The sequence below is a fragment of the Xenopus laevis genome, chromosome 5L (assembly GCF_017654675.1).
Source record: "Xenopus laevis strain J_2021 chromosome 5L, Xenopus_laevis_v10.1, whole genome shotgun sequence".
Classification (NCBI taxonomy): domain Eukaryota; kingdom Metazoa; phylum Chordata; class Amphibia; order Anura; family Pipidae; genus Xenopus; species Xenopus laevis.
Genome location: NC_054379.1, coordinates 124,190,013 through 124,209,308, shown reverse-complemented (window position 1 = coordinate 124,209,308; position 19,296 = coordinate 124,190,013). Strand labels below are relative to the sequence as shown.

General features: G+C 38.1%; 1 protein-coding gene across 1 annotated transcript in view; it reads left to right on the top strand.

Annotated features, from left to right (window-relative positions):
- The window catches only part of LOC108717042 (voltage-gated potassium channel subunit beta-1), a 116,054-nt gene that overhangs the window by 26,948 nt on the left and 69,810 nt on the right, over positions 1–19,296 (top strand). The window lies entirely within an intron of this gene.

Here is a 19,296-nt window from a genome sequence, read left to right as displayed (position 1 = left end):
GTAGTAGAAGAAAAGATGGCCAAAAGAAAATGCTCATCACAATTCTGATAATTTTGAAAAGCAAAAGAGTAAAATCTTTTTTAAAAAGTAATTTCTAAATGAGCACAGAACTACCTGCCCTATCAGAACATAATGGCCCCATGAGAAAAAGGAACCTCCGCATGCTTCAGTGCAATTTTTATCATTGCAAAATATGTTAAATAGAGGTAAAGGATGTGAAACTGAAGACTGTGTTAGGCAAAAATAATGCACTGATATTTTTCCAGCCTTTCTCTGCATCTTTCTGTGCATACTAGAACAATATACTGTATGTACATTAAAGTACTATGCAGAAGACCTTTACATCACTGAGCACTGATACAGGGTATTCATTAGGTATAAACAGTGACGTGTCCCATGACCTATTGAAATGTGTGTGTGTATAGGAAATAATGTACCACAAACTTTCAAGTATAAGAATATTATAATTAACCTCAGAGTTCTATAATCTCTAAAAAAGCACTCAGCCTTGTACCTTTATACGGTAATGGAACTCCGCAAGGTGGGTCCTAGCCCCCACCTTGGCCTATAGAAAACTGTGTTGACCTAGAGTATATGGAGGTTGAATATATTGTAATAGAGGCTCATGAATACATTGGTATTACGTGGCTGTATACAGCATAGATGGCTGCATTGCAGTGGTGTATCAGAGTAACTTGATTTCCTCAACTCATTTCTTCCATACAGATAAAATATACCCACTTTCATTGTTTGATTTTACTTCCTTAGTTACTCAGAGCAGTTGTGGGAGAAGACGGTAGTTAATCAAGTTATCCTTCCCAGATAAACCCCTTGAGTAATAATATCCTCCTACATATAAACCTGAGACACAGGCAGCAATTAGTGAAAGGGAAAGGCTCATAGACAGCTGATTATATCTCTTTATACTATCTCCCTGATTATATCTCTTTAAACTATCTGCCCTCTCACCTCCCTGAGGAGGAGAGAGGGTAGATATTGATTATTTTAATGTATTCTATTTAATCAGTATTAATTAAAAAATACACTCATTATACATTAATAATTTCTAAAATATGAATACAGATAGGGGGATCCATTATCTGGAAACCCATTATCCTGAAAGCTCAGAATTAGGGGAAGACCATCTTCCATAGACGAAAAAAATTAAAATTTTTAGAATCAGTTTCCTTTTTCTCTGTAATAATAAAACAGTATCATGTACTTGATCCCAACTGAGATATAATTGATCCTTCTTGGGGGCAAAACGATTCTATTGGGTTTATTCAATGTTTAAATGATTTTTAGTAGACTTAAGGTATGGAGATCAAATTATGTAAATATCCCCTACCCGGAAAACCCCATGTCCTAAGTATTCTGGATAAAGGGCCCTAGAACTGTATATGGATGAATACTTTTGTCAAGGACCAGTATTGAGTATCATTGTTGCATTGTGGAAGGATTATTATACACAGCACACTCATTATTGATTTACTAGCTGACTGCAGAGAGATGCAAAGTACAAAATACATGGAGTCTGTCATTCACCCCCATGGTCCTTCTACTAGCTGCAGACTGCTAATACCAGGTTATGTGTTTCTTCACCGTCCATGTCCCCAATGGCTGCTGGTTATGACTAGATGCAGCAAAAGAAAAAATCAGTACTCACAAGTACTAATTGCATTTGTGTCCAAGATAACTGTTTTCACAGTTTCAGCATACATTCACTGTAAACTCCACTGGGACAGGGGCTGACGTGAATGATGTATAATCTCTGTAAAGTGCTGCAGAATATGTCAGCGATAAATATTTAAAGAAGAATAATAAAGTTCATTTAGCAGCTGTGTGGCAAATTAGCGACCTTTGGTGGCAAAACCATATCCTCCTTTAGAATGTTGTGAACAATACATTAATGACTAGCAGATTAAATTCACAGGCAAACAATTTACATGTTAAATTCCATCAATAGTTTCTGAACCCATCAAATGTTGGAAATAAAGGAGAATAAATATGTAGAAATATTTTAATTCAATACTGATATTTTCCCCTTCCTTAATGATTTTATTTGAAACAGTAGAACACTTCTTAAAGGAGAACTAAAGCTTAACTAAAGAAGTAGCTAGAAATGTTGTACATGATGTTTTGTACTTCTGTACCAGCCCAAAGCAACCACAGCCCTTTAGTAGTAAAGATCCGTGTCTCCAAAGATGCCCCAGTAGCTCCCCATCTTTTTTCTACTGATTCACTGCACATGCTCTGTGCTGCTGTCACTTACAGAGTTTAGGGACCCACTCACAATATACAGTACACATAGGATAAAATGTCATAATATAAGGCTGATTAATAATTAATACAGAGAATTGCTACATGGCAGCACAGAAACCAGTGAAATTGGCATCAGAATGTATTAATCAGCCCTGTAGCATCATCTGATATTACAGTCCAATCTCATGTTCTGGATAATTTGTGAGGACCCCTAAGATTAGATTCTCATCAGCTGCTCAGAGCCCACTGAGCATGTGAGTGTCGCAGACACTTTCCAAGATGGTGACCCCCCTGTGACAAGTTTGAAGTCCTACATCATTGCTGCTTTTAAGAAGCTGAAACTTTAGGCTGGTGCAATAAGTTCAGTATATAAAATATGGCATTTTTAGCCTTATTCATTTTTAGCCTTATTCATTTTTAGGGTTTATTTTCCTTTAATAAATTTCAGGTCCCAGTGATTCCCACTTGTTTATACTGGCAGAAAGCTTGTTCTGATATTAGATGGGGTTGGCCAACTCTGATTTGGAAATAGAAAGCTGCCCTTGCCCTTATGCCAGGCTATGGCTAATATAAAGCGCAGTATGTTTGGAAGCTGCTATAACTTGATCCAGAGGAAGGCTATCTGCTCCTTCAGCAGACAAGATGCACATTTAGGGGGTTATTTATCAAAGATCGAATTTAAGAGTTTTTTTTTATACCTCAAATGAACTCACAACTCGAATGGTTTCTTATTTAAGAAAAAACTTGAATGTAAATTTTTTTTTAAAATGAATCAAGTTTCGGCCAGAAAAAACTCAAATCAATCAAATTGATTGAGATTTTGGGCAAAACCCCCAGAAAAAAACTCAAACATCATGAAGGCTATTGACATCTTTAAATGGTTCAAGAGACCTGTGCTACTAAATGACCTTGACACATTTTAGATGGTGTATTTTTGGATTGGAGCTATTTCCAGGGTCGGGGTGTAATAAATCTTTTAAACCCGAAAATGTGAGTTTTGACCAAAAAAATAACCTTGAAAAGGTGAATTTTCGTGAAAAACACAACTCGAACCTTAATAAATAACATGAGCCTCATAAACCTCCAAATATATAAATGATTTAAAGGGGAATTCTGCTAACATTTCATTTGCACTATGAAGGAAAATCTAAATCTAAGCAACAATCCAAAATGTGTGCAGCTTTTTCAGTGGCGTTGTTTGTAAATTTAATTGCTAATAAAATCAGAATCTGCTGGGTTGTTTTATCCTCTGCTCTGCTGGTTCTGACTTATGCAACAATGCAGCAGACGTCACCTGAACAGCAGAACTGACTTCAGTAATACTGCTTAAAGAGTCAGAACCAGAGAACAGAAAGGAAGATATCAATAACTTTATTAAACTCATTTAACTTTTAACTGACATGAATTTTACAATGTACATTTATAAACAGCTTAAAAAAAACTAAAAATACATTTAATGTAAAAGGGAAAGTTGCTTAGAATTACATTTTCTTTCATTATGAAATAATCTCAGTTTCTGGGTAGCCAACCTCTTATATAAAATTAATTCAGTAAGTCCAGATCACAAAAACACAAAACAAAACTCAAGATAACACCTACACCTATTTAATTAACCTTTTAAATGCCACAGATCGTAGAATCTACGTTCTGTGGCAAAGGTACTTGAAATGCCACAGAACGTAGATTCTACGTTCTGCAGCATTTCCTGGTTCAGGAGCGGAGGAGCGGCTGTTAGAGCCGCTCGCTCCGTTCCTGCTCGATCCCCTGCCCCTAGGCAACGAGCAGAGCAGGGGATCGAGTGGCCCCTGGGGCGCGATCGCCCAGGGGCCCAAAAACAGCAGCAGGCACGTGTTACTTACGTGTCCTGCTGCTGCAGCCTACACCGGATCGACGATCTCCGCCCCCACAGCACACAGACAGGAACCACGAGGCAGATGTCTTCCAGGGGCTCTTCCTGATCGCCTGCAACAGTCTCCAGCGACTTTTTCAGGTTAGTGCAACAATTACACACACAAACACACCAACACACACTTATTACAGTAATACACACTTAGATTCACACTTACACACACTTACACATACATTTTTGGGGATTGGGGGGGGTCACTTACACTCACTGCACTTACACACATGTGCACACGCACACACGCGCACATAACATGTAATTTACCATTTGTACACACGCACACGCACATACATGGCATTGTGGCTTTTTTTTTTTTTCTTATCGCATCATTTCTTTTTTTGGCTGAAAAAAATGTTTTATTGCCATTACGCATAGCGTATTCACTAACCGTACTGTGCAATACCTTTTGTATGTTATTTCGGTGATTATATTGCAATTTTGGTTATTTTGGTGCATTTTTAGCCATTTTATTGAATTTTTAGCCATTTTATTGCATTTTCAGCTCTGCATATATTGTGTTCACTTTTTTCTAGCCGTATAACCTGTTAGGCCCATCTAAAATATTCAAACTGTGATTCTGACGGCCGATAACACTAGTCTGGAAAAAAAACATTGATTTTTGTGGTTTTATTGGATTTTTTTGCATTTCACCCTTTACTGCCTTATTTTGTTTTGCCTTGTAAATTTTATCTACTATATATCCATTTGGGGGTCTCTGTGCGCCACATAGTTTGGTATATCTATGCATATTGGGCATCAAAGTGTTCAGTAGACCTCTGGCGTTCATATTTAGGATGTTTTATGCTGATACGTTACGAAATGTGGGGCATATAATGGGGTAAAATTCAATCTTTCTGACAATTTTCAGAAATTTGATAAAAACCGTTATGTTCAGCATTGCTTTGCAGTTTGGCAGTTTGCAGTAGAAACACATATTTACCCATATTGGATTCGTCAGAATGTGTACTTTCTGAAAATATATGGTTTTCTGGGGTCTCTGTACTGTTAGGTGGTCTAATGTCGCATATTACACACACCAGGTGCTTATATTGCAGCAGCCAGCGCGTCAGCCGTGAAAATGTATATACACTATTGTCATTTGGTGGTCTCTGTGCGCTGCATAGTTTGGTATATCTATGCATATTGGGCATCAAAGTGTTCAGTAGACCCCTGGCGTTCATATTTAGGATGTTTTATGCTGAAACGTTACGAAATGTGGGGCATATAATGGGGTAAAATTCAATCTTTCTGACGATTTTCAGAAATTTGATAAAAACGGTTATGTTCAGCATTGATTTGCAGTCTGGCAGTTTGCAGTAGAAACACTTATTTACCCATATTGGATTCGTCAGAATGTGTACTTTCTGAAAATATATGGTTTTCTGGGGTCTCTGTACTGTTAGGTGGTCTAATGTCGCATAATACACACACCGAGTGGTTATATTGCAGCAGCCAGCGCGTCAGCCGTGAAAATGTCTATACATATTGTCATTTGGGGGTCTCTGTGCGCCACATAGTTTGGTATATCTATGCATATTGGGCATCAAAGTGTTCAGTAGACCCCTGGCGTTCATATTTAGGATGTTTTATGCTGATAAGTTACGAAATGTGGGGCATATAATGGGGTAAAATTCAAGCTTTGTGACGATTTTCAGAAATTTGATAAAAACGGTTACGTTCAGCATTGATTTGCAGTCTGGCAGTTTGCAGTAGAAACACTTATTTACCCATATTGGATTCGTCAGAATGTGTACTTTCTGAAAATATATGGTTTTCTGGGGTCTCTGTACTGTTAGGGGGGTCTAATGTTGCATAATACACACACCAGGTGCTTATATTGCAGCTGCCAGTGCGTCAGCCGTGAAAATGTATATACACTATTGTCATTTGGGGGTCTCTGTGCGTCACATAGTTTGGTATATCTATGCATACTGGGCATCAAAGTGTTCAGTAGACCCCTGGCGTTCATATTTAGGATGTTTTATGCTGATAAGTTACGAAATGTGGGGCATATAATGGGGTAAAATTCAAGCTTTGTGACAATTTTCAGAAATTTGATAAAAACCGTTATGTTCAGCATTGCTTTGCAGTTTGGCAGTTTGCAGTAGAAACACTTATTTACCCATATTGGATTCGTCAGAATGTGTACTTTCTGAAAATATATGGTTTTCTGGGGTCTCTGTACTGTTAGGGGGGTCTAATGTCGCATATTACACACACCAGGTGCTCATATTGCAGCAGCCAGCGCACGTCAGCCGTGAAAATGTATATACACTATTGTCATTTGGGGGTCTCTGTGCGCCACATAGTTTGGTTTATCTATGCATATTGGGCATCAAAGTGTTTAGTAGACCCCTGGCGTTCATATTTAGGATGTTATATGCTGATAAGTTACGAAATGTGGGGCATATAATGGGGTAAAATTCAAGCTTTGTGACAATTTTCAGAAATTTGATAAAAACCGTTATGTTCAGCATTGCTTTGCAGTTTGGCAGTTTGCAGTAGAAACACTTATTTACCCATATTGGATTCGTCAGAATGTGTACTTTCTGAAAATATATGGTTTTCTGGGGTCTCTGTACTGTTAGGTGGTCTAATGTCGCATAATACACACACCGAGTGGTTATATTGCAGCAGCCAGCGCGTCAGCCGTGAAAATGTCTATACATATTGTCATTTGGGGGTCTCTGTGCGCCACATAGTTTGGTATATCTATGCATATTGGGCATCAAACTGTTTAGTAGACCCCTATGTTTATATTTAGGATGCTTTATGCTGGTAATGATACATGGACAATACGATGCTGGAAAGTTGAAGCTTTGAGGCAATTTCCAGATATTTCACCAAAACCGCCAAATTTGGCAAAGCCTTGCGACTCAGTAGTTTGGAGCAGAAAGGCATGGGTACCCATTTTAGATTCCGTAGAATGTGTACTTTCCAAAAATATATGGGTTTGGGGGGTAAACATATATTTCTGTGTTTTTACCCCGCAAAAATGCAGTCAATGTGTTGATTTTTCATTAGCTGAAGTTACCCATGGGACTGTTTGTATGCGCTAACTTCATTTTGGGGCCTCTAAATGCCAGATACTTTGGTAAACTTATGAACAATGGCCACCAAAATGTTCAGAGGAACCCTGGCAATCATATTTAGGGTGCTTTTTCTTAGTACGTAATGACACATGGGTGATATGGTGCTGGGAAGTTGAAGCTTTGAGGCAATTTTCAGATATTTCACCAAAACCGGCAACTTTGGGAAAGCCTTGCGACTCGGTAGTTTGGAGCAATAAGGCATGGGTACCCATTTTAGATTCTGTAGAATGTGTACTTTCCAAAAATGTATGGGTTTGGGGGGTAAACATATATTTCTGTGTTTTTACCCCACAAAAATGCAGTCAATGTGTTGATCTTTCATTAGCTGAAGTTACCCACAGGACTATTTGTATGCGCTAACTTCATTTTGGGGCCTCTAAATGCCAGATACTTTGGTAAACCTATGAACAATGGCCACCAAACTGTTCGGAGGAACCCTGGCAATCATATTTAGGGTGCTTTTTCTTGGTGCATAACGATACATGGGTGATATGGTGCTGAGAAGTTGAAGCTTTGAGGCAATTTTCAGATATTTCACCAAAACCGACAATTGTGGCAAAGCCTTGCGACTCAGTAGTTTGGAGCAGAAAGGCATGGGTACCCATTTTAGATTCTGTAGAATGTGTACTTTCCAAAAATATATGGGTTTTGGGGGGTAAACATATATTTCTGTGTTTTTACCCCACAAAAATGCAGTCAATGTGTTGATTTTTCATTAGCTGAAGTTACCCACGGGACTGTTTGTATGCGCTAACTTCATTTTGGGGCCTCTAAATGCCAGATACTTTGGTAAACTTATGAACAATGGCCACCAAAATGTTCAGAGGAACCCTGGCAATCATATTTAGGGTGCTTTTTCTTAGTACGTAATGACACATGGGTGATATGGTACTGGGAAGTTGAAGCTTTGAGGCAATTTTCAGATATTTCACCAAAACCGACAACTTTGGGAAAGCCTGGCGACTCAGTAGTTTGGAGCAATAAGGCATGGGTACCCATTTTAGATTCTGTAGAATGTGTACTTTCCAAAAATGTATGGGTTTGGGGGGTAAACATATATTTCTGTGTTTTTACCCCACAAAAATGCAGTCAATGTGTTGATCTTTCATTAGCTGAAGTTACCCACAGGACTATTTGTATGCACTAACTTCATTTTGGGGCCTCTAAATGCCAGATACTTTGGTAAACCTATGAACAATGGCCACCAAACTGTTCGGAGGAACCCTGGCAATCATATTTAGGGTGCTTTTTCTTGGTGCATAACGATACATGGGTGATATGGTGCTGAGAAGTTGAAGCTTTGAGGCAATTTTCAGATATTTCACCAAAACCGACAATTGTGGCAAAGCCTTGCGACTCAGTAGTTTGGAGCAGAAAGGCATGGGTACCCATTTTAGATTCTGTAGAATGTGTACTTTCCAAAAATATATGGGTTTTGGGGGGTAAACATATATTTCTGTGTTTTTACCCCACAAAAATGCAGTCAATGTGTTGATTTTTCATTAGCTGAAGTTACCCACGGGACTGTTTGTATGCGCTAACTTCATTTTGGGGCCTCTAAATGCCAGATACTTTGGTAAACTTATGAAAAATGGCCACCAAAATGTTCAGAGGAACCCTGGCAATCATATTTAGGGTGCTTTTTCTTAGTACGTAATGACACATGGGTGATATGGTGCTGGGAAGTTGAAGCTTTGAGGCAATTTTCAGATATTTCACCAAAACCGACAACTTTGGGAAAGCCTTGCGACTCAGTAGTTTGGAGCAGAAAGGCATGGGTACCCATTTTAGATTCAGTAGAATGTGTACTTTCCAAAAATATATGGGTTTGGGGGGTAAACATATATTTCTGTGTTTTTACCCCACAAAAATGCAGTCAATGTGTTGATTTTTCATTAGATGAAGTTACCCACGGGACTGTTTGTATGCGCTAACTTCATTTTGGGGCCTCTAAATGCCAGATACTTTGGTAAACTTATGAACAATGGCCACCAAAATGTTCAGAGGAACCCTGGCAATCATATTTAGGGTGCTTTTTCTTAGTACGTAATGACACATGGGTGATATGGTGCTGGGAAGTTGAAGCTTTGAGGCAATTTTCAGATATTTCAGCAAAACCGACAACTTTGGGAAAGCCTTGCGACTCAGTAGTTTGGAGCAGAAAGGCATGGGTACCCATTTTAGATTCAGTAGAATGTGTACTTTCCAAAAATATATGGGTTTGGGGGGTAAACATATATTTCTGTGTTTTTACCCCACAAAAATGCAGTCAATGTGTTGATTTTTCATTAGATGAAGTTACCCACAGGACTATTTGTATGCGCTAACTTCATTTTGAGGCCTCTAAATGCCAGATACTTTGGTAAACCTATGAACAATGGCCACCAAATTGTTTGGAGGAACCCTGGCAATCATATTTAGGGTGCTTTTTCTTGGTGCGTAACGATACATGGGTGATATGGTGCTGGGAAGTTGAAGCTTTGAGGCAATTTTCAGATATTTCACCAAAACCGACAAATTTGGGAAAGCCTTGCGACTCAGTAGTTTGGAGCAGAAAGGCATGGGTACCCATTTTAGATTCGGTAGAATGTGTACTTTCCAAAAATATATGGGTTTTGGGGGGTAAACATATATTTCTGTGTTTTTACCCCACAAAAATGCAGTCAATGTGTTGATCTTTCATTAGCTGAAGTTACCCACGGGACTGTTTGTATGCGTTAACTTCATTTTGGGGCCTCTAAATGCCAGATACTTTGGTAAACTTATGAACAATGACCACCAAAATGTTCAGAGGAACCCTGGCAATCATATTTAGGGTGCTTTTTCTTAGTACGTAATGATACATGGGCGATATGGTGCTGGGAAGTTGAAGGTTTGAGGCAATTTTCAGATATTTCACCAAAACCGACAATTTTGGGAAAGCCTTGCGACTCAGTAGTTTGGAGCAGAAAGGCATGGGTACCCATTTTAGATTCAGTAGAATGTGTACTTTCCAAAAATATATGGGTTTGGGGGGTAAACATATATTTCTGTGTTTTTACCCCACAAAAATGCAGTCAATGTGTTGATTTTTCATTAGATGAAGTTACCCACAGGACTATTTGTATGCGCTAACTTCATTTTGAGGCCTCTAAATGCCAGATACTTTGGTAAACCTATGAACAATGGCCACCAAATTGTTTGGAGGAACCCTGGCAATCATATTTAGGGTGCTTTTTCTTGGTGCGTAACGATACATGGGTGATATGGTGCTGGGAAGTTGAAGCTTTGAGGCAATTTTCAGATATTTCACCAAAACCGACAAATTTGGGAAAGCCTTGCGACTCAGTAGTTTGGAGCAGAAAGGCATGGGTACCCATTTTAGATTCGGTAGAATGTGTACTTTCCAAAAATATATGGGTTTTGGGGGGTAAACATATATTTCTGTGTTTTTACCCCACAAAAATGCAGTCAATGTGTTGATCTTTCATTAGCTGAAGTTACCCACGGGACTGTTTGTATGCGTTAACTTCATTTTGGGGCCTCTAAATGCCAGATACTTTGGTAAACTTATGAACAATGACCACCAAAATGTTCAGAGGAACCCTGGCAATCATATTTAGGGTGCTTTTTCTTAGTACGTAATGATACATGGGCGATATGGTGCTGGGAAGTTGAAGGTTTGAGGCAATTTTCAGATATTTCACCAAAACCGACAATTTTGGGAAAGCCTTGCGACTCAGTAGTTTGGAGCAGAAAGGCATGGGTACCCATTTTAGATTCAGTAGAATGTGTACTTTCCAAAAATATATGGGTTTGGGGGGTAAACATATATTTCTGTGTTTTTACCCCACAAAAAATGCAGTCAATGTGTTGATTTCTCAGTAGCTGAAGTAAAGTCCTGATCAATTTGGATGTGCTAACTTCATATTGGTGTCTCTAAATGCCAGATACTTTGGTAAACCTATGCATAATGGGTATCAAACTGTTCAGTGGACCCCTGGCAATCATATTTCAGGTGCTTTTTCTTGGTACCTAATATAGTTTGGGATATGCGGAGCAGCAAATTAAAACCTTTGAAATGATTTTTCAGAATTTTTTTTTGAAAAACCGCTATTTTCAGACAAGCTTTTATGTTTGGTAGTTGGGAGTAGAGAGACATAGTTACCCATTTTGTAATCGGCAGAATGTGTACTTTTCAAAAATGTATGGTTTTCTGGGGTAAACCTACGGTTTCAGGATTTTTTGCCTTGGAATCTAAAGCATGCCGTTTTCTGCCTTAGTGCTTTCAAAATTCGGTAATATACTGCCGGGAGTTTTTGCTGTACAGAAATCCTAAATCTCCCTAAAACTATACATATCTGGTATTGGCACATTCGAGAGACATAAGGCTTTCCAAATCAGTTGGATTTTCATCCCTAAAATGAAATGTTTTTCTGGTATAAATTGATATACGATGAAAAATGGTAATTTTTCATTTTTTTTTGGTATTTAGCACTATAAATTTTTTTGCACAGGTGGAAATACATGAAAACTCAGGCAGATTTAGAAAGCTCAGTTTCTACCGAAAAAAACAATGTATAGTTTTCCTAGGTAAACTATAGGTTTCCCCTCAGAAAATGCCCCTAAAGTGAGAGAGCACAAAATGTTTCAAAAACGGCTGGCATTTCGCGTAACCAAAATGTGAAATTCTGCTGGCACTTAAAGGGTTAAAAGGGTGTGGGACTGGGGTTTATTTTTAAAAAATAGGCACATTTGCACCTGGACATTAACCCATGGCTATCAGGGAAAAGCATTAACTAGTTATTCGTTTAAAAGAAAACCACTTATTGGTTGCAACGGGTAACCACACCTGGGCAAACTTAGTGACAATTAGTACATATATTTAAACTGCTTAATTTTTTATTTTTCTTCAAAATTACTGTATAAAAACAGTGTATATAAAACTGTTTTTGTACTGCCATCACCCAATAGAGCTGAAGTTTCCCACACATGTATACTTTGGTATATAAAAGCTCTTGCCAGGAATAACCCAACTAAGAAATCAGCCAAATACCAATGGAATTTTATTACAATAAAGAGTTTAAAATTAGTATTATCATAAGTGTTAGTTTTATATATATAGCAGAACTTTTCACACCATGGTACATAAAGTAACACTTTTTAAAAATGTATTTTAGCACTACCTTGCTGTGATCGTAACAATGGCCATAACTATGCTACACTAATTGGACTTCTCCGAATCCAGCAAAGCTTTCTTATACTAATTATGTAAAAATGAGAAGTGATTTAACATGCATGGAAATATTCTTGCAGGGACCATAAAACATTATAATATTTCTTGCTGAGCCCACACATCTGAATATAAAAGCCTTGAGCATATTTTAGGTCATTCAGGAAAACCCCAAATATTCCATTGTTCTTTTAGCTAATGTTTGATGTTCTGTTGTAAAGGAGAGTTTCTAGAACATAAAATTAGTTGTCTTCTGTTTTTATCTTATCAAAACACTTCAAGTCAAACGTTGAGCTTTTATGGGAACTAATGTGAAGATGATCACATAATAGACTATTTATTCTTCTTTTAAATATTAATTAGAAGGTATTGTATAATGGGAGTAGATTTTAACAAGAAGGGTGTGTCAGATTCACAGGTACATAGACATTTTAGATAGCAACAATGGTTGGAATCAGCATTAAGACAACATTTGTTAATGTCATTAAAGGTCCCCTTGTATGTGAGGTTTTCTTGCTGAACTTCAGAGAGAGAATTGGGTACAGGATCTATTAACCAGCATGCTGGGTTTTGGTAACTTTTTTTGTTAGGGAAAGACCATTTTTTAGGCTAGCTTAGTTGGACACCATGCTTTATAATGGCTTAGTTACCTTATATACTCGAGTATAAGCCAAGTTTTTCAGCCCCCAAAATATGCTGAAAAACTCTACCTCGGCTTATACTCGGGTCAATCGCAAAAACGGTCGCCGGCACCTAAGAATATTCGCCAGCGCCTTAGAATAGTAGCCGGCGCCTAAGAATAGTAGCCGGCGCCTTAGAATAGTAGCCGGCGCCTAAGAATAGTAGCCGGCGCCTTAGAATAGTAGCCGGCGCCTAAGAATATTCGCCGGCGCCTTAGAATAGTAGCCGGCGCCTAAGAATAGTCATCCAAAAACGAGATTGAAACTTACTAGAAGCTGCTGCATTTCTCACCCTCGGCTTATACTCGAGTCAATAAGCTTTCCCAGTTTTTGGAGGTAAAATTAGGTAACTCGGCTTATACTCGGGACGGCTTATACTCGAGTATATACGGTAATATCAAGTACATGGTACTGCCTTATTATTACATAGACATTGGATTTTTTTTCTTTACATAAGATACTATAGAAACTAGCTATGCTGTATTTTTGGAGCTTCTGGAAAAGAGGTAATAGATCTCATATCTACAATGACCTAGTTTTATAGTTCAACTCTTTTTCTGCTATTTTCTGTTAATATGCAAGGTCTTTTCCATTACCAATAGTCTTTAGCTGAGCACAACCCTAATTTAAAGAAGCTAGAGGAGCACGGCACAAATACTTTCACATTAATCTCTGGGCCTTATAGAAAGGCCTTTTATTAGTTAAAAATCAAATGATCATGTGTTACCAATATAGCTTTGTTCCTCTTCTGCATTGCATTTCCTTAACGATGATGAAACATGTTTTGTAATTATTTGGTAGAGTACAGGTTCATTTACTTTGACAATCATTAAATATTTAACCAAAAGCATGGCCGGCATAAATCTAAATAACAGAGTACAGTGGATTTGCTTCCAGTTATAACAAGGCATAAATATTTACACTCAATGTGTAGAGCAAAATATCCTATCACAAACTCTCTCAGGTATTTATAAATGTTAATTAGCTCCCCATGGCTTCCTCTGTATTTTGTTTAGAGTAAATACATATTGGAACATGCCAAGGAGAGCACTAAAGAGAGACCATTCTACAGCAGAGGCTTATCAAGGCCCTCATGATCTCAGTGATAGAATTGCTCAGCACTACTCCATCAAGCTTCTCTGTCCTTTCTTCTCCTTGCATCCTACATTATCCATGTTGCTAGAGAGCTAAGGTGAATGGATGTGTGATGGGTGGGATATATTATTATAAATTCTTGGCAAATAGGTTTTTCCTGGATGTGAGGGCTTTCCACAATGTGCAGCACCATGTTTTATGCTGGCCTTACACATTATGATCCGTGGGTTAAGAGAGGTTGCTACATGCTGGGTCAAATTGGTTTGTATCAATCGTTTGGCCATCATGCCATGTGATGGGATTTTGAAACCTGTCCAATAGGTATCTGCTTGGTTTTCATTAAGGCATGTGGGAATGTCCATACACTGACAGATAAGATACTTATCTGAAGAGGCTGAACATGCAGCTTTAATCTGCCTTTGTATGGTCAGCGTTAAACCATTTTCTGATTTATGGTGAAAAATTATTATCCCTTTACATTTTTTTGCATGATAAAATAACATAGAATTCTGAGCAAGTTTCCAATTAACATTCTTGAATGGTTCTCAAATCTAATTACTATTCAAAGTAGTATTTGTTTATTCCTTTCTATTATCGGATTATAACAACTCTAATTTATTTACTAAGGTTCCCTGGACTTGTGTAATGTAATGTATTTGCTGCAACATATATACGTCCATTCAACTTTAAAAAAAAATCGAGCAATTTGAACCTTTTCACGAAAAAAACGTGAAAATCGGAAATTGACGCCGGCGAATTTTTGCGGGAGATTTGCAAATGTATTCACTGGCGGCGAAATGTGGGAATTCGCGCCAGGCGAATTTATTCAACCATCACTAATATTCAAGCACTATTTAAACTTTTACAATATATTGTATTTTATGGCCACAAAATCAGTGCAGTTATTTGTTGGATTTTGAAGCATTTTTTTGTGTGCTAATGCAGTTTGCTATCCCAATGTAAATGTTCTAAGCCTTCTTGCAGCATGTTACATGTCTCTGGCTTATTTACTTTGCCTTTGATCTATTACTTCATTTGAGGCAATAAAGATACTTTAAAATGTGACCTTGGGGAGTGATGCTGACCATAAGTTTGCATGAATTTTAGAGTAACTGCATATTTTTACATTCAGAAAGTGCTAGCTGGGAAGAGCTTGAGGTTGTACTTAGTTCCAGCTAATTGTAAGCTACAGGGCTCCCTTGAGGACAACAATCCTGTGCTCTGGGTGAGACAGCCCTGTTATCCCCTTAAGTGTAAATAGTTCAGAGACAAAACAAATGTTATTATATGTTCAGTATGAATCATACCTGGCGTGCAATTATTTTTTCTTTTTATTTGATCTAAAATCTCATTAAATCAATTCAGTTTGAAAAGGTAAACTGCTCTTGTAGCTGATACTCCGTTATGCCGCTCAAGCAAGTGACCTAAAAGAATCAAGCTGATCCCCTTTGAACAACTAACATTTCTAAACCCTACAAATGTAACGCTTGCAGACCCCACAGGGCATTGTATACTTTATTTAACCTCAATGTGCTGCCATCATATATAGTGAATGAGGATGCTTAGAAATCATCCCAGGAGGCTGCCTCTACACGTTTGAAGATGACATTGCCCTACAACGTCTCTTGTGCAATTCTGTCAGGAAGAGTGAGGATGAACTGAACTTTAATTGAAGAAGAACAATGAATGGACCACTCACGTGCTTCCAGTATTTTTTTTCCCCACTATTTTACTTAAAATAGAAGGAATATCTTAAAACCAGGAGGACTAACATTTAGTGACTTTTCAACATGCATAATGCAACATGCATAATATTACACTCTCTGTTTATCCTCCCCAACACTAGTACATGTAACAGCTAGATATTAATATACCCTCTTTTGTTTATTTACTGTGCATGTAGTAGGTTATGTTTGCATAAGATTTTAAAGGGCCAGTATCACCTAAATAAACAAATACTTTTAAACTAAATCTAAAGATTATAGGGCTCATTTATGAATGCTAAGCACAAGGGCTGTGCAAGTTGAAGGACACAAAATTGCACCCATCGTTGCACAGTACACAAAACACTGCTGCACTCTGTGCCCATGCGTTGGTTGCCTCTATAATGGTGTATATAGTGCTTGGAGCATGGCACAACAATTGGTGTAGCACTGTAAAAATCTCTTTTATTTGTTGGTAGTTTTAGTTTTTAAAGGGTGGTTCACCTTTAAGTTAACTTTTAGTATGTTATAGAATGGCTAATTCTATGCAATTTTTCAATTGATCTTCATTATTCATGTTTTTTTATAGTTTTTGAATTATTTGCCTACACATTTATAATAATTGCTAATTTTTATCACTCATCTTTCCATTCAAGCCCTCTCTTATTCATATTCCAGTTTCTTATTCAAATCAATGCATGGTAAGGGCAAGGAGGAAGCTGGTATGCAGGCAGGATAAGTCCAATATGCGGTACACAAAGGGTTAAGATTCTCAAGGTTGAAGTCCAGGCAAAAGGGTCAGGGCATGGAGTTAATCAAGTAGAAGGTTTGGGAACCAAGGACCAGTCAGTATAATAATTGTAGGTCACCCAGGAACTCACTAATGTATTGCATTGAGCCCGGGTCTTTGGCATCCTTTTATTTTGAATTGACATCATGCGGCACAAAATCACCACGGCCATGGGCAATGCTGAATCCTAAATGGAAACACAGGGGACATGAAGAGGAATACGGGGTAATTTATTACTTATTGTAGATTTATATAACTCCTTTAAAGATTGAGTTACTTTTTTAGGATTGGGAACCAAGGACCAGTCAGTATAATAATTGTAGGTCACCCAGGAACTCACTAATGTATTGCATTGAGCCCGGATCTTTGGCATCCTTTTATTTTGAATTGACATCATGCAGCACAAAATCACCACGGCCATGGGCAATGCTGAATCCTAAATGGAAACACAGGGGACATGAAGAGGAATACGGGGTAATTTATTACTTATTGTAGATTTATATAACTCCTTTAAAGATTGAGTTACTTTTTTACTGATGAATGTGGCTTTAATTAAGCTGTCTGCTCATATTGTCAACCAGTTTTATCATCTTCAACCACTTTGGCATTACCTTGATTCATATGTAACCTCATATATTAATGCCCCGGATGTAAGTGCTAGAACAGTAAAGGACATGTAAAACCTACATTTTCCTACCCTGTGTATAAGTTGGGCATATCTTCCCCACCCAAGCTACATCACTTGTACTGCATATATCCCCTCCATTTGCCAGCGCCATCACATTTTCCTAAAACCAATAGCAGCTTTCACCTGGCAGCTATTTTCCCTCTGACACATCATCAGTAACATTGACATCTGCAAACGGGACATGTATGCTGTAAAGTTCATGCAATGCAGAATGCAGCTTTACACAGGCACAACATACATGATAAAATGTTCTGCTGAGTTGAGCACAGTAATGGTTAAGCTGAGGTGGTTAGGAAAAAAAAATAGGTTCAGACAGCTAGAGCAGAGTTTCTATGGGAACCAGTAATGCTATCTCTTCATTCGCTGTTAGACTGGAGGGTGTGTTTAGTAATCTGAGCTGAGAATAACTGAGCATGCTCATGAGCCAACAGCCAAAGTTAATTCCTGTAGGAGGGGGCAGAGTGGGTTAGAGGAGTAGAAGTATTTGTAAATGATTAAGGGAATGCTGCAGCCTTACTGTTAGCCTTTTAACAACCAGAGTGGCTGGTATCTAAAGATTTTAAGGCCGTTTACTGATTACATTTTTGTGGAGGGGGTTTACATGTCCTTTAAGGGGCATCAAGTTGTACTCCATTCTGGAACTGGAAAGTGCAAGACAGGGTGCAAAAGTGCATTGTTTGCATATGCTTCTTTGCTCTTTCCTCCCTGTGTGTGCCCTGATAGGTGGATCCTATGCCTGGCAGTGAACAGACACCTAGAAGGGGCAGAAGGCACTGGATAGTGTACCATTAGCCTTAGGACAAACCTTTATCTAATGTATTGGCAATCATTTTTATACCCTCAAAGCTTAACACCCAAGATTTATGTGACATTATATTTCCTCATGCTCTTTTTTCTTTTACGTTTATTACACTGCTTTACTTTGTTTGTGAAAATCTATAACTGTTCTTACAAATAAGGTTACAGCCAATGGCCTATCAGATTGTTATTTTGTTCTTTAAGCTTTACCTTCAAACTACTGTTAACCAATCCCCACCCTAAAAGTGGCCAGGTGCACAAATATTATCAAATGATATTTGGTGCATGTATGGTGGGAAGCAAACTGATATTGGCAAAAGACTTGGATATTGGTTGGCTTGTTGATCGGGCAAGATGGAAAACTTTGATTGGAGTGTTTTTAAAGAGATACTGTCATGGAAAAAACATGTTTTTTTTCCAAAACACATCCATTAATAGTGCTACTCCAGCAGAATTCTGCGCTGAAATCCTTTTCTCAAAGGAGCAAACAGATTTTTTTATATTCAATTTTGAAATCTGACATGGGGCTAGACATTTTGTCAGTTTCCCAGCTGCCCCAGTCATGTGACTTGTGTCTGCACTTTAGGATGGAATTATTTCTGGCAGGCTATTATTTCTCCTACTTAATGTAACTGAATGTGTCTCAGTGGGACTTGGCTTTAACTATTACTGCTGTTCTAAGATCTTCCAGGGAGACGTTATCTTGTGTTAGGGAGCTGCAATCTCGTAACCTTCCCATTGTTCTGTTGTTAGGCTGCTGGGGGGGGAAAGGGATGGGGCGATATCACTCCAACTTGCAGTACAGCAGTAAAGAGTGATTGAAGTTTATCAGAACACAAGTCACATGACTGGAGGCAGCTGGGAAATTGACAATATGTCTAGCCCTATGTCAGATTTCAAAAATGAATATAACAAAATCTGTTTGCTCTTTTGAAAAATGGATTTCAGTGCAGAATTCTGCTGGAGTAGCACTATTAACTGATGCGTTTTCAAAAAAACTTGTTTTCCCATGACAGTATCCCTTGAAAGGCATCAGAACATCAGTCAGTGTTTACTGCTGAATGGTCAGA